Source organism: Triticum aestivum, chromosome 1A, assembly GCF_018294505.1.
Source record: "Triticum aestivum cultivar Chinese Spring chromosome 1A, IWGSC CS RefSeq v2.1, whole genome shotgun sequence".
Taxonomy (NCBI): Eukaryota; Viridiplantae; Streptophyta; class Magnoliopsida; order Poales; family Poaceae; genus Triticum; species Triticum aestivum.
The window spans coordinates 299,428,462-299,443,868 of record NC_057794.1 but is presented as its reverse complement, the minus strand read 5'-3'; the positions used below and the strand labels follow the sequence as shown (position 1 = coordinate 299,443,868).

The following is a 15,407-nucleotide window of genomic DNA, read 5'->3' as shown; positions in this document are numbered from 1 at the left end:
CACATAGGCACGCAACAGCACACACGCGCGCGCACGTACACACGCAGTAGCAAACACACACTGCAGCACATATGCACACACACATGCAGCGGCAGCACACATGTGCGCGTGCACCCACACACGCAACAGCACACACATGCGCGCACATACATACCGCATGAGGGGCAAAATCGTCTTTAAAGGTGTCATTTAGGCTCAAAATGGACAGAAGTGTCGTATAGGGAATAAAATTTAGGACAAGTGTCAAATAGGGAAGAATAACTTTTCCAGTGTCAAATAAGGAACCAGATTTTAAGACAGTGTTAAATAAGGAATTTTCTCAACGGATTAATCGACATTGCTTCTGCCATGCATTCGACAGAAAACAACACAAAGGAACGACAAGGCAATGATGACTAGGGTTTCGCCAACCTTAAGGTTATGCTTTTCCACAAAGTTTTTCCGTCCACCACTGAGTCCATCCCCGGTGACACCCTAGTCATCAATTGCCTTGTGATTTCTTTGCGTTATTTTTCTGTCAAATGCATGCAAGGCAATTGATGACTAGGGTCGTCGACCTTAAGGTTATGCTTTTCCACAAAGTTTTTCCACCCATCACTAAGTTCATCCATGTTGATAAAATACTCTGTGAGGTATCTTATCATCAGGGATGGACTCAATGGTGGGTGGAAAGACTTTGCAGAATAACATAGCCTTAAGGTCGAGGACGCCCTAGTCATCAGCCTTGTGATTTTTTTGCGTAATTTTTCTATCAAATGCATGCAAGGAGTAGTGCCCATTTATTCCTTTAGTCATTTTGTTATTTGTTACTAAAAAATCTTATTTTTCTGTGTACGAGGTGACGACAACTAACTGTGATGTCAATTCTAAGGAGGATCCAAAAGTTACCATTAGAGTTAGCAACAAAACAACGAATAATGATGGCAACAACAACCTAGCAACCAAGGATGATGTTCACTTAACGTTAGTGAAGACGAGAGCCCTCCGTTCAAGGATGACGACTCTCAAGATACTATCCGTGCAATGAATGAGGAGCTGGAGTTGAGCACAACATGTATGGTCTTCTTTCGCTCGACTCGAGTTCCTCCACCATCTCATTCACCGCCTTGAGAGCATCCTTGAGAATCACCATCCTCGGCTTAAGAGCTCTCACTATATCCACTAATGGTGGCTGACCATTATCGTTGGCTGCTAGGTCGTTGTTGCTATCATCGTTGGTTGATGTGATGCTAACTCTGGTGATAATCTTTGGACCCTCCTCCTTAGAGCATCTCCAGCCGCGCCCCCAACAAGCCTCCCCAGGCCACTTTTTCGGCGCCGACACGGAAAAAACGCCCCAGTCGCTCTCCCAGGACGCCGAAAATCGCCGGTTCGGCCCTTTTTTCCGCCCGGCGGTCACAAGCCGAACCCGGCGCACTAGGGAGCAGTTGGGGGCTCCGGCGCAAGGGAAAAGCGTGGCTGGCCCACACCGTCAGGGGAAAAGTCAAGGTTTTCTTCCCCGACTCGCCTCCCACCCCTCGCGCCCTCGGCCACCAGTAGCTATATCCCGGCGCCGCCCGTCGCCCTACACCACTAGATAGCCATTCCCCGCCGGAAAAATAGCAGCGCTTCGCCGCGGCAGCCCCTCCAACAACAGCTGGGCGTTTCCGGCCGCCGTTTCCGGCCGCGAAGGCACGATTTAGCGGCGGGTACACGCCCACCGAGCGCAAGGTGTTCGGCGATTTGTCTGCCTCAGCGATGGACTCGAATGACAAGGAAGCGCTCGCCGCACTGCTGGAGGAGGAAGCCGAGGCCGACGTCCAGGAAGAAGAGCATCTCATGGTGCTCGCCGCACTTGCCCAGCTGCTGGCGAGCAATGAAAAGCCGCGGTGAGGCGGCTCGGCGCCTGGGCGGGTGAAAGCAAAGAACCGGCATCGTCTCGAAGGCTACTGCATGCTCTACTCCGACTACTTCGCCGATGCTCCACTTCACGGCGAGAAAACATTTCGGCGCCGTTATCGGATGAGCCGAAAGCTCTTCCTCAGGATTGTGAATTCCATCCGGGAGTTCGAAAACTACTTCAAGTGCAAGATGGATTGCATCGGCGCTCTTGGATTCACCTCCATCCAGAAGTGCACGACAACGATGAGGATGCTTGCATATGGAGCTCCTAGTGATTCACTCGACGACTATGGGCGCATGGCCGAGTCCACCAGCATATAGTGTTTCTACAAGTTCTGTCGGGCAGTGGTGGCAGTGTTTGGACCACAATACTTGAGAACACCCAATGCGGAAGACACTGCTCGGATCCTAGCACAGAATGCAGCAAGAGGATTTCCTGGGATGCTTGGAAGCATCGACTGCATGCATTGAAAATGGAAGAATTGCCCATTTGCTTGGCAGGGGATGTACAAAAGCGCCAAAGGCAGTTGCAGTGTGGTGCTTGAGGCGGTGGCCACACAGGACCTCTGGATTTGGCACTCCTTCTTTGGTATGCCAGGAACTCACAATGACATCAACGTGCTGCAATGCTCTTCTGTCTTTGCCAAGCTTGTTGAAGGTCATTCTCCTCCGGTGAACTTCGAGATCAATGGGCGGCACTACAACAAGGGGTACTATCTAGCTGATGGCATCTATCCGAGATGGTCGACATTTGTGAAGACAATCTCAAACCCTGTGCTAGGAGGCAAGAACGCATGGTTTGCGAAGGTTTAGGAGGCTTGCAGGAAGGATGTCAAGCGGGCATTTGGTGTGCTCCAATCTTGATTTGCTGTTGTCTGATACCCCGCTCAGACCTGGTCGAAAGATTAAATGTGGGAGATTATGACTTGCTGTGTCATCTTGCACAACATGATCATCGAGAGCGAGCAAGAAGACCCAGTGTTTGACACTGAACCATACTATAGGCAGAGTCCTCTAGCCGAAGTTGATCACCAGCTACCGGCAACCTGGACTGCCTATCTTAGTATGCGTCAGGAGATCCGAGACTCACAGGTGCATCATCAACTGCAGCAAGATCTGATAGAGCATCTATGGAGGCTCAAGGGCGACGCTGGGCGCGACGTGTGATGAAATATGAGTTTTATTTGTTGAACTATATAATTTGTACTGAGCTATTTGTTGCTGTACTATTTTGTTGAAGTATTTGATATTTTTGTGATGAAATATGTGATAAAAAAATTTATGTGCATAATTGAACGCCGAAAAATGGCAAACCACGCCAAATATGGGCCTATTGTCGCCCATATGAGCCCTTTATTCGCCAAAATGGGGCTAAAAAGTGGGCCAATTTCGGCGGCTGGGGGCGACGACTGGGCGCGAAACTGCCCCCAACGCCGATTGCATCGCCGGCTCGCCCCCAGGGGGCGATTTTTATGCGTCCTGGGGGGCCAAATGGCTGGAGATGCTCTTAGACTAGACATCCTCGTCAGTTGTCATAAACTCTTCCTCTATTACTGTATAGATCTAGAAACAATATGGAAATTTTCAATAATAAAATCAATGAAGGGGTCGATGGGCACTAATTCCGCTGAGCATTTGACAAAACAATAACAAGAAAGAATGACATGTCAATTGATTAAACAACTCACATGAATTTTCCGATTTCACGAGTCAAAAGACCATGGCATCGTCGACCTTAACGGTTATGTTTTGTTGCTCCAATCCAAGGGTCTCCCGAGTAATTTAAGAGAGAAAAGCTTCCAGAGAAAGATACTATAATGAGACAAAAAGACGAGGAAGGGCGGAGCGACCATGCCAAGTATCTTGTCACCAGGAATGGACTTAGCGATGGGTGGAAAAACTTTCTGTAAAAGCATAGCATTAAGGTCGATGATGCTCTAGTCATCAGTTGTTTTTTCATGCCTTCGTGTTATTTTTTTTTGACAAATGCATGACAATAGTATTTCCCATTAAGCCCTTTAGTCATTTTATTATTGAAAATTCCTAACCATGCCTTGTTTGTCTATGTTTTTTTGTCTCGCAAACACATTTAAAGTACCCACCTAGCTTTTCATGTGCCAGATTCTTCCACTACATCTTCACCTTGAAGGCAAGATGCTACATTCGAGGGCTAGTTGGTAACCAAGTCAGTACCCTGTGGGAACAGAATCACTATGTTTTTGTACTGTCTTTTGATGTTGCTATGGTTGCCGCCGGTTAGATCTTGTTTCAGATGTCGTGAGGCCGGAATCACTACGTTTTTGTAGTGTCTTTTGATGTTGCTTCAGTTGTCGCCGGTTAGATCTGGTTTCAGTTGTCGTGAGGCGGGTATAAGGGGCTAGCATGGTTCACTAAATAGTTCTAGCACATGTGGTCCTATAAACTGTTCGTACTCTTTATGCTTGCTCTTGATAACATTCTTGTAATACACACGAGTGTCTGATCCTAGCATTGATGTGGGCCTCCATTACAGTCCTTTGGATCAGGGTGCCACATGTATGACTTGTGTGCAATATACATAGTACACGGATACAATAGTACAACTACCTATCGTCATAAGTTACAAGGTCACACATTAACAACACCTTAACCGTGTTGGTTGGGTAGACTAAGTGGAACCTAAAAGAATAACGAAATACTGAGACTGCCTGGATAGGAAGTTGATGTGAGTGAGGACGAGGACACTGATATCAACTCTCCTCTTGGGCTACTGGAACCTTTCCACAAGTGCCGCAACAACAACGTCCACACACTACTAAGTTAGATCCAAGACATGCTTTATCATTGGGATGGCTGATTAAATAGAACATGCCTAGTGCTCTTCCTCTTCGAAATGAGCACCCTCAAGCAAGCACGGATGTCAATCCTTGATGGGGATACATATCTAGTGCCACCAACATATAGTGGATAAAAGACTGAAGGATCCCACCAAATATGGTTTCATCATTGGAGATGTTCAGGTTAGGAACATGGTGCAGCACATTCTAAACCTGACAACAAGACTATTTGGGGTATATAGGCCTAACAAGTAAGGGTTGGAAGTGATAGCTACCTAGAAGTTGGACCTCGATAATAGGCCCACTGACATAGGTGGGCTTCTTAGAGGTGAAACCCTATTTGGCGCTTATAGTGTTGGTTATATCCATAACAATATATAGAAGGTGCTCACACTTGCTCTAAGGATGGGCCCATCTAGTATCGCTTCTACACATGAACACCAAACTGGTTTTGTTAAGCTTCTAGAAGCTTTCGACATTGAGATTGGTTTTTCTTCTCTCTCTTTTTTGCTGGTTTTCCGTTCATGTTTTTTCTTTTTCCTTTTTTATTATTATCAGCAAATAATAATTTCATGTTTTTTTATAAAATTCTTCAACATTATTGGAAACCAAGAACAAATTTCAAATTCAATAATTCAATAACATTCTAAAAAGTCGTGAAGATTTTTCAAATCCCCAAATTCGTGATCCTTTTTTCAACTATGTGAACATTTTTTCCAAATTCACGAACTGTTTTTGAATTCATGAACATTTTTCAATTCGTCAATATTTTTCAAATCCACAAACTTACTTCAAGTTCAAGAACATTTATTTGAAAATCATGGACATTTTCATTTAACCATTGTTTCAGATTTTAGAAAATGATTTTTTATAGTAATGTTTTTTGTAAACGAGGAGAGCAACAACATCTAGTGTGTGAGCATGCCCTTTTTTTGAAGAAAGCGTGCAAGCTTTCCTGAGCGATCCTAACGAAGCGAGGCGAGCGAGCTATTTTTGGGTTGTAGCCCGCTACGTCTGTGTGTGAGTCCTAGAGCTCTAGCAAACTCCTGTCTTGATAGCCCCATCCTCCAGACCGAGCTGCTCCACATGACCTTGGATCTGCCCCACAACACAAATGGGATTTGGAAAGGCCCTCTCGGGTGGGTGAGAGATTCATAGCCAACAAAAAATTGCACAAAACTATGGACACTCAGAGTCAACCCACTCTAAGCCAGAATTCACGAGTGGGTCACTCCAAAAAGCATACATGCACAAATTGGCTGGGAAGACGATATGGCATAGGAAGTAGGCTGTGGCTGACAGACAAGGCCCCAACAATGTACGTAGGAGATGACACAAGTGGTACTAGTGGACCCATCGGCTGAGAGAGCGAGTTGAGTAGGAGGCCATCATTGGGAAACTTCGAAAGCACCTCCATCGTCTCTACTGGAGTGAGGTAGTAGACCAAGAAAGGTAGCGAAATGGCTCTCTGGCGACTACGTGTAGGCGTGCAACTATCATGCTGGCCACGGACCCTTGACCGAATCATGGTAGGAACTACGACGACCAAACATTCATGGCAAGAACTATGACGGCAAAATGAATCATCGCACACATTAAGGTGGTGGTCGAACAAGGGGCCGTCACTGCATCAATTCAGATCAGATAGATTGACCCTCTTTGTGAGGCACACCTGGCCACCAAATAAAGGAATAGACTGGCGGGTATGGCGGCTCATCCTCAAAGCTAAGCGAGGGAATCCGCTTTGGCGTGAACTGGGGAAACGCATGGCAAACACCCATTAGTCCTCGACACGATCAAGCTGGATGGGATCATCAAAGAGCAGACCATTAGGTGTTGAGGCAACCTCCCGAAGGGTGGCAAGAAAACCTCCATAATATGGCATGCACACCAAGAAGGTGGAAGCTTAGCTACGTGGAATCTTGTTTAGACTAAAACACGACACTCAACAACTAAAGACAGTAGTGTCTTCCTTGTGATGTGCAAGTGTCAAAAGGATCGACAATATATTTCTTGTCGAGAAGCAACTCGACACCTTCGATGGACCCGAGGTGAAGCGACATTTGGTCCATGTAGACCCGTACATGGACATACCACCTTTCGTTCATTGTCTGCTTTTCATCTCACATCATCACTAAATGTAAACCTCAACCAGATAGTAGAACGATCGAGTCACGGTACACATGAGAGTAAAAATTGATGAAAGAATCATCTGGATCATGGCACGTGACACCCAATGAGTGCAACGAGAGATGAAGAGGTGCATATAACACCTTCCCGCCAGCATGTGGTAGGTATCATTGCTAGGATCAGTGGTCTTCAACATCATGACATGGTTCCACAATGTGAAAACCGATTGATTAGTGAAAAGGTGGAAATGGTCACTATGACTATACACGAGAGCGACAAGCCAGGGATGAAGAAACTCTACCACTCAATGACGAAGATGACACGAGAAAGCAAAGACGCTGAGGCATCAATGAAATTCTGAATGGATCATGTGCCCATTAAAATGACATACAAGATTGTCCCTATGTGCACACAGAGTTGCATTGCGTGTCGCGCATATGCTTCTAATGTTGGTAATGGTGTGCAGTGACACCTGGGGCTCATCAATTTGCCGGTGTCGCCTAACATTGTCCGATGTGATGCCATCGAGCTCCACGTAGAATAGCCACACACACAAGCAACTCATATATATATTGCTTTTTGGAATGGTAGCACAAGCCTTATTGTCGTTGTTTGAACATCTCCACATGGGTGAGGCGTTACAGTGATGGTGGTGGGGTACTCATCAGATGTGTTGATGGAGTCATTGTTGGTCGAGATGTCCGATAGGGGATTCCACCTATACCCAAGGTGTGTCATCGGGTCCATGTCACTCGAGTCAAAGACGAAGGTTGTAGATGCGGATATTCATGTGCCTTTTGCAATGGTGATGGTGGTGTGTAAGTGAAGGGGGTCGTTGGAGCTTAAGGTCGGTGTGCAACCCCTAGAGCAACCCCTCCATGTTCAAGATATGCTGTTGAGTTGGGGTCACCTAGTTCACTGTTATGAGAGATAAGGGCAAAGAGTTCAACTCCATGTCTCAAGGTGGTGAATTGTAAGCCAGCTAGCCGAGGGGGTTGGCGGATGGATGGACCAAACCACAAATTGCACACCTCCTTAATTGCTCCTAGGATGGCTTACCCTAGTCATGACTCATCATTTAGGTGATAGGATGTCGTCCACGTTTTTTTTGACTTCCTCCATGCGTTTGCCACAGAAGAACTACTCACAACGGTTCAGCCACATGTGCAGGTCGATCAAGCCGTGATAAGTGGGCAATCAAGCTGTGATAAGTGGGCAATCAAGCTTGTGGAAGCACAAGGTTGCTGAAGCTCGAGCCGGAGGCATACTGGTTGTGGGTTGGTAGGGTTGGGACGGTGCTCAATGGGGGTGTGTAGCCATAGTTGAGAAGGTGTGTGCTTGCCAGCAACCAAGATGGTGACTGTGGTTAAGAAAGAGAATAGCATATGGCAAGTGTTGGTAGGATGTTGCTCGAAGATTAATTTTCGACATTTGTTGGTGCGCGGAAGGACGAAGCATGGTAGGCAGAGGGTGGAAGGGTGGTTGTGGTGGTGGGATGTGGGGGTCGGGAGAATATTAGTGGTTATGGGAGGGAGGCGAACATTTGGTGGTAAGCCTAAGATTGGCGGTTGATCTAGAGAGGCTGGCGGTAGACGGTCACAATGTTGAGGCTCCAACATCATTGTTGTTGGGCCGGAGAGGTGTTGTGAGGCATTGCAACGCCTCCGCTAAGAATGCATGCTCCTCCCCTCGCTCGCATGTGAAGTTCTCAAGCTAGAGGGCGATCATTTCGATGGTCTCGGTGATGTGTTGCTCCTCTATGTCATCGTCCGCCATCGTACATGGTTGTGATCCCAAATTGGTAAACTCTAAGCTTCTAGGAACGATAAAGAAGATATAAGGTAATTATGTGAATGCTTTATATCCCCGAGAAGGTGCAAGGCATTCATATAGCCTGCAGACAAGTTGGGGCCTAGGCCGTGAAACAACTAACTTGACGGCTAAAAACTAACTTGATAACCAAGGAAATATCGAACAAAACATCTCGCTTGACCTGCTACGGCCGTTGGCCTGTTGACCCAACAAAAAAGATGCATGGAGTAAGATTAGTTTTATTCACCGACAAAAATAATGTGTAACCAGGACTGATAATACAGCAGCATCATGTAGGAACAAGGTTCTAGGTGTCCCTGGTATCTTTGCATGGAAGGTAACTCTAGAGGGACACGTTGTAACTATGTAATAGAAAGTGTAGTCTAGAAATAGCCAAACTAAATCTCTGCAGTTTAGAAATTCCGAAGTTTCATTGTTCTATTTTCATTACACATGCTTTTCTCTTGGTAGATATGCATATTTCTAGAGTGGATACAAACTTCTCTGTGTTTGTCGATTCCAAGTAGGGTCAGATGGGAAATAAAAAAATTCACACAATTGAGGTTAAACACTGAATGACGAACGGGAGGTAAAGCTGACAGTGAGATAAGCGGCAGCAAATTAACCAGAAATAAACACAGAAATGACCCAATTAGAGAAGGAGTCACAGCTTATGTGTTGGTGTATATTTGAAAATAGAAGACTCACAACATAGTCACACCCAAAGTAAATATAATAATAGCGTAATAATAGGGATGTCACTTACTGGTGGGATTGTTGGGAAAGGAGGACCATAGAGAGGTTTAATGGGTACACCGTCGTTTGAATTCCATAAAATGTACATGTGCATCAGCAACGACCTTCCATTCGGCCACTTCGTTCTTTTGAACCAGTTTATCATATAGTATGGCCACTTCGTTCTCTTGAACCAGTTTATCATATAGTATCTTGAAAATGGCATGCTGCAGTGGTCCACCAAACTCGGGCAACACAAATGGTGAGCAAATTCATCCACCTATGAAATGCAACGTTTAAGACGACGAAAAAAAATTAAGACACTATCACCAAAAAATTGCATGAACATACTCGTTGCAAGACCTAACCAAAGTGGCATCGGTGACAGGTACCTGTAGAATGTATGACCCGATCTTGTGCAATCTGCGGATGAAGATACCATTTAGGAAGCAGTAACTTAAGGATACAAACAGTAAGAATAATTATTCGCAAAGGTATTTACTTTACTAAGCTTATTATCCAAAGCCTTTGCCTGCATGGCACCCTCCTACACGCTCTTGCACGGATGTGATTTGGCTAGAACCTGTCATTTTCATAAGCGGAAAATAGAGACAGAAAAAAAAAATCAGAACTTTGCGTTTTGTTATTGGATGAGTTCCACGCCTCTCCCATGTATTCGAACGAGCTTCTGTTTTGTTTCCACATATTCAAACGCACAAACTGACTGTCCCATATATTCGAACAAGCTACTGATTTGTTTCCACTCATTCAAACGCACAACCTGATGGAATTTAAAGGATGATACGAACCTCCAACAATTTGCTGCTGCTGTGGAGTTCGGGTTCCATCGGCCTGCCGAGCGAACGAGGGTTCGTCACACCGAAAATCTTCGGGCAACGGCGCGCACGCCAGAGTCTCTTGAAAATAGCAGACTTATCGTCGAAATCTCAGCAAAGCTTAAATCCCGTTCAAACATGTGCACGTATCACAATCAAACACGTACCCCCAAATCCCGCAATTACAAAGTCGGATCAAGAGCAGGTAATGGGATGGTCACCAGATTCAAGAGCGGCGATTTGCCTGCGCCACCCCCGATCAGCCGCCGCGGCCGCCAAAGGCGAGAGGGGCAACTAGCTAGGCAACAGAAACGACTCGGGACTCGGGAGGGATGGCCGCTGGATTTGGGGTTACGGAGAGGAGGAGCCGAGGGGCTAGGGCTGAAGGTGCGCCTCGTCCGGTGCGGGGCGCCGCCGATTTTCTGTTTGATGCGCTGGTGCGTTGCTAGGCAGAAAATCGGAGCAGATCAATTTTATCCCGAATGATCGTTGGCTTCCTTATCCGGTTGCATGGATCAATTGATATTTTCCTAGGCTCCTCGCATGGGCCGAACCGCCGAAGCAATCCACTAAACCCTAAAACATCATCATGTCATTCTCAACAACAACAACAAAAAACATCATCATGTCAGGTTTGGAGCGCTAGCCGGAATATTTTAACATTGTCACGTACAAATCACATGCAGGGGCTAATCCTTGTGAGTAACGTGCATGACAATAGATGATCATTGCAAAGTGGCTGCATACATACGTGAATATCTCACCCATGCAGTGAAAATAATTTGTGCATGCACCTTGCCTGCGTATGCACGTACCATGACACTGCTTAGTATATCTATATACTGTATTGTTCAATATATTGTGTACGTGTATACTGTGTCTTGGGCCCACCTCCTTGTTCATCTGTATAGTTGAGGTTGTGATCCCCTTTGTACATCATATATACGTGTCTGGTGCACCGATCAATGCAATTGAGTTGCACAACATATTCCAGTCTTCTACATGGTATCTATCGCAGGTCGTTCCTAGACCTAGCCGCCACCGGTCGCCCCCGCCCTCCCACCCGCCGCCGTGCCTCCCACCGCCGCCGCGGCTTCCTCCTCAGCCGTCGCCGCCGCCGATCACTGCCGTGCCCCCAAGCTTCCGCACCTCCCTGATACATCCATTTTGCATCATGTTTCCTTACTGTTATTTATGATGTTTTTATCCATAATAATGCTTTTTGGAGTAATTCTAATGCCTTCTCTCTCATAATACACAAGGTATACACAAAGAGGAAGAATTCGGGCAGCTGGAAATCTGGACCTGGAAAAGTTACGTCAGGCCACCTATTCTCCACAACTCCAAACAAGCTAAAACTTCACGAGGATTTTTTATGAAATATTTGAGGAATATTGGAGCAAATAACTACCAGAGGGGGCTCACCAGGTGGGGCACAACCCACCTGGGTGCGCCAGGGAGCCCAGGCGCATCCTGGTGGGTTGTGCTCACCTAGGCCCACCTCTGGTGCCCATCTTCTGGTATATAGGTCATTTTGACCTAGAACAATAAGGGAAGGACTTTCGGGACGGAGCCCCGCCGTCTCGAGGTGGAACTTGGGCATGAGCACTTTTGCCCTCCGGCGGGAGCGATTCCGCCGGGGAAACTTCCCTCCCGGAGGTGGAAATCATCGTCATCATCATCACCAACAACTCTCCCATCTTAGGGAGGGCAATCTCCATCAACATCTTCAATAACACCATCTCATCTCAAACCCTAGTTCATCTCTTGTGTTCAATCTTGTTACCGGAACTATAGATTGGTGCTTGTGGGTGACTAGTAGTGTTGATTACATCTTGTAGTTGATTACTATATGGTTTATTTGGTGGAAGATTATATATTCAGATCCAATAAGCTATTTAATGCCCCTCTGATCTTGAGCATTATTATCATTTGTGAGTAGTTACTTTTGTTCTTGAGGTCACAGGAGAAATCATATTGCAAGTAATCATGTGAACTTGATATGTGTTCAATATTTTGATAGTATGTATGTTGTGATTCCCTTAGTGGTGTCATGTGAACGTCGACTACATGACACTTCACCATATTTGGGCCTAAGGGAATGCATTGTGGAGTAGCAATTAGATGATAGGTTGAGAGAGTGACAGAAGCTTAAACCCTAGTTATGCGCTATTCTGTAAGGGACCGATTGGATCCAAAAGTTTAATGCTATGGTTAGAATTTATTCTTAATACTTTTCTCGTAGTTGCGGATGCTTACGGGAGGGTTAATCATAAGTAGGGGATTTTTTCAAATAAGAACAACACCTAAGCACCGGTCCACTGACATATCAAATCATCAAAGTACCAAACACGAATTAAACCAACATGATGAAAGTGACTAGATGAAATTCCCGTGTACCCTCAAGAACGCTTTGGTTATCACAAGAGACCGTTTTGGCCTGTCCTTTGCCTCAAAAGGATTGGGCTACCTGAAGGAAATATGCCCTAGAGGCAATAATAAAGTTATTATTTATTTCCTTATATCATGATAAATGTTTATTATTCATGCTAGAATTGTATTAACCGGAAACATAATACATGTGTGAATACATAGACAAACAGAGTGTCACTAGTATGCCTCTACTTGACTAGCTCGTTGATCAAAGACGGTTATGTTTCCTAACCATAGACATGAGTTGTCATTTGATTAACGGGATCACATCATTAGGAGAATGATGTGATTGACATGACCCATTCCGTTAGCTTAGCACACGATCGTTTAGTATGTTGCTATTGCTTTCTTCACGACTTATACATGTTCCTATGACTATGAGATTATTCAACTCCTGTTTACCAGAGGAACACTTTGTGTGCTACCAAACGTCACAACATAACTGGGTGATTATAAAGGTGCTCTATAGGTGTCTCCGAAGGTACATGTTGGGTTGGCGTATTTCGAGATTAGGATTTGTCACTCCGATTGTCGGAGAGGTATCTCTGGGCCCTCTCGGTAATGCACATCACTTAAGCCTTGCAAGCATTGCAACTAATGAGTTAGTTGCGGGATGATGTATTACTGAAAGTGCAACTATCCCTAGGTGGTTTTGGTAATTCATAACAACATATAGCTCATTGAGCTAATGCTATTCCAAGATGATTATTTCAGGAAAGCTCAATGATTGGCATGGCATGGATGGTGAAAGTGGAACCCTCAAAATTCTAAGGACAGAGGATTGGCTCAAGCTCAAAAGCTCAAGACTCTTCATTTTATATTTTAGTGATCCAAGATCACATTGAGTCTTTAGGAAAAGCCAATACTATCAAGGAGGAACGAGGTGTTGCTTAATGAGCATCTTGCTTCATGTGCTTAGTGATATGCTCCAAAACCCTCAACTACTTTCCCATATCCACAAATGACCTAAACCCTAAGCCAAACTCGGTCCTACCGATTCTTTCTATCCGGCGCCACCGAGTTTCACTTGTCATAAGCCACTGCCAAACCCTAGCAAATCGGTTCTACCGATAGGGATCTCGGTCTCACCGAGATGGGATTGCAAACTCTCTGTTTCCCTTTCGTAACTTTTCGGTCTCACCGAAAGAGCGAATCGGTCCCACCGAGATTGCAATGTAAATTCAGTGTTTCCTTTTTGTAACTTTTCGGTCTCACCGAAAGAGCAAATCGGTCCCACCGAGTTTGCCTGACCAACTCTCTGGTTAGCTAATTACCAAAATCGGTCTCACCGAGTTTGTGTAATCGGTCTCACCGAGATTACGTTATGCCCAAACCCTAACCATATCGGTCCTACCGAGTTGCATGTCAGTCCCACCGAAAATCTCTAACTGTCACTAGGTTTACCTTTTCGGTCCGACCGAGTTTGTTGATTCGGTCCCACCGAGATTGGAAAACTGTGTGTAACGGTTGGATTTTGTGTGGAGGCTATATATACCCCTCCACCTCCTCTTCATTCGTGGAGAGAGCCATCAGAATACATACACAATTCCAACTCATATGTTCTGAGAGAGAACCACCTACTCGTGTGTTGAGACCAAGATATTCCATTCCTACCATATGAATCTTGATCTCTAGCCTTCCCCAAGTTGCTTTCCACTCAAATCTTCTTTCCACAAAATCCAAATCCTATGAGAGAGAGTTGAGTGTTGGGGAGACTATCATTTGAAGCACAAGAGCAAGGAGTTCATTACCTACACACCATTTGTTACTTCTTGGAGAGTGGTGTCTCCTAGATTGGCTAGGTGTCACTTGGGAGCCTCCGACAAGATTGTGGAGTTGAACCAAGGAGTTTGTAAGGGCAAGGAGATCGGCTACTTCGTGAAGATCCACCGCTAGTGAGGCAAGTCCTTCGTGGGCGATGGCCATGGTGGGATAGACAAGGTTGCTACTTCGTGGACCCTTTGTGGGTGGTTGCTTCTTCGTGGACCCTTCATGGGTGGAGCCCTCCGTGGACTCGCGCAACCGTTACCCTTAGTGGGTGGAGCCCTCCGTGGACTCGCGCAACCGTTACCCTTTGTGGGTTGAAGTCTCCATCAACGTGGATGTAGGATAGCACCACCTATCCGAACCACGGGAGAAACATCCGTGTCTCCAATTGCGTTTGAATTCTCCAAACCCTTCCCTTTACATTCTTGCAAGTTGCATGCTTTACTTTCCGCTGCCAATATACTCTTTGCATGCTTGCTTGAATTGTGTGATGATTGCTTGACTTGTCCTACAATAGCTAAAATCTGCCAAGAACTAAAATTGGGAAAAGGTTAAGTTTTTATTTGGTCAAGTAGTCTAATCACCCCCCCTCTAGACATACTTTCGATCCTACAACTGGTATCAGAGCTTTGGTCTCCATTTGCTTTGATCTCCATAGCTTTTGGTGGTCATAGCCTTGGTTTCACAACCTAGGAGAGTATGGCGTCTAGCGAGGGAAATTATCACCGTAGAGGTCCTTACTTTGATGGTACTAATTTTGCTAGTTGGAAGCATAAAATGAAAATGCATATTCTTGGACATAACCCCGCCGTTTGGGCTATTGTGTGTGTTGGTTTGCAAGGTGACTTCTTTGATGGGAAAGAACCAAACCGTGAAGCTACCGCGGATGAGTTGAAGATGTTGCAATACAATGCTCAAGCTTGTGATATTCTCTTCAACGGACTGTGCCCCGAAGAATTCAACAAAATCAGCCGTCTTGAGAATGCAAAGGAAATTT

The 15,407-nt window shown here is 45.5% G+C and overlaps 1 long non-coding RNA gene across 1 annotated transcript; it reads right to left on the bottom strand.

Moving 5' to 3' along the window:
• Positions 1 to 9,406: 9,406 nt before the first annotated feature.
• LOC123120342 (uncharacterized) lies at positions 9,407 to 10,687 on the bottom strand. Its single transcript, XR_006459436.1, has 4 exons — positions 10,184 to 10,687; positions 9,877 to 9,957; positions 9,767 to 9,797; positions 9,407 to 9,654 (listed from the first exon to the last, which is right to left on the bottom strand). It is a non-coding gene; the product is annotated as an uncharacterized lncRNA (long non-coding RNA).
• Positions 10,688 to 15,407: the final 4,720 nt, after the last annotated feature.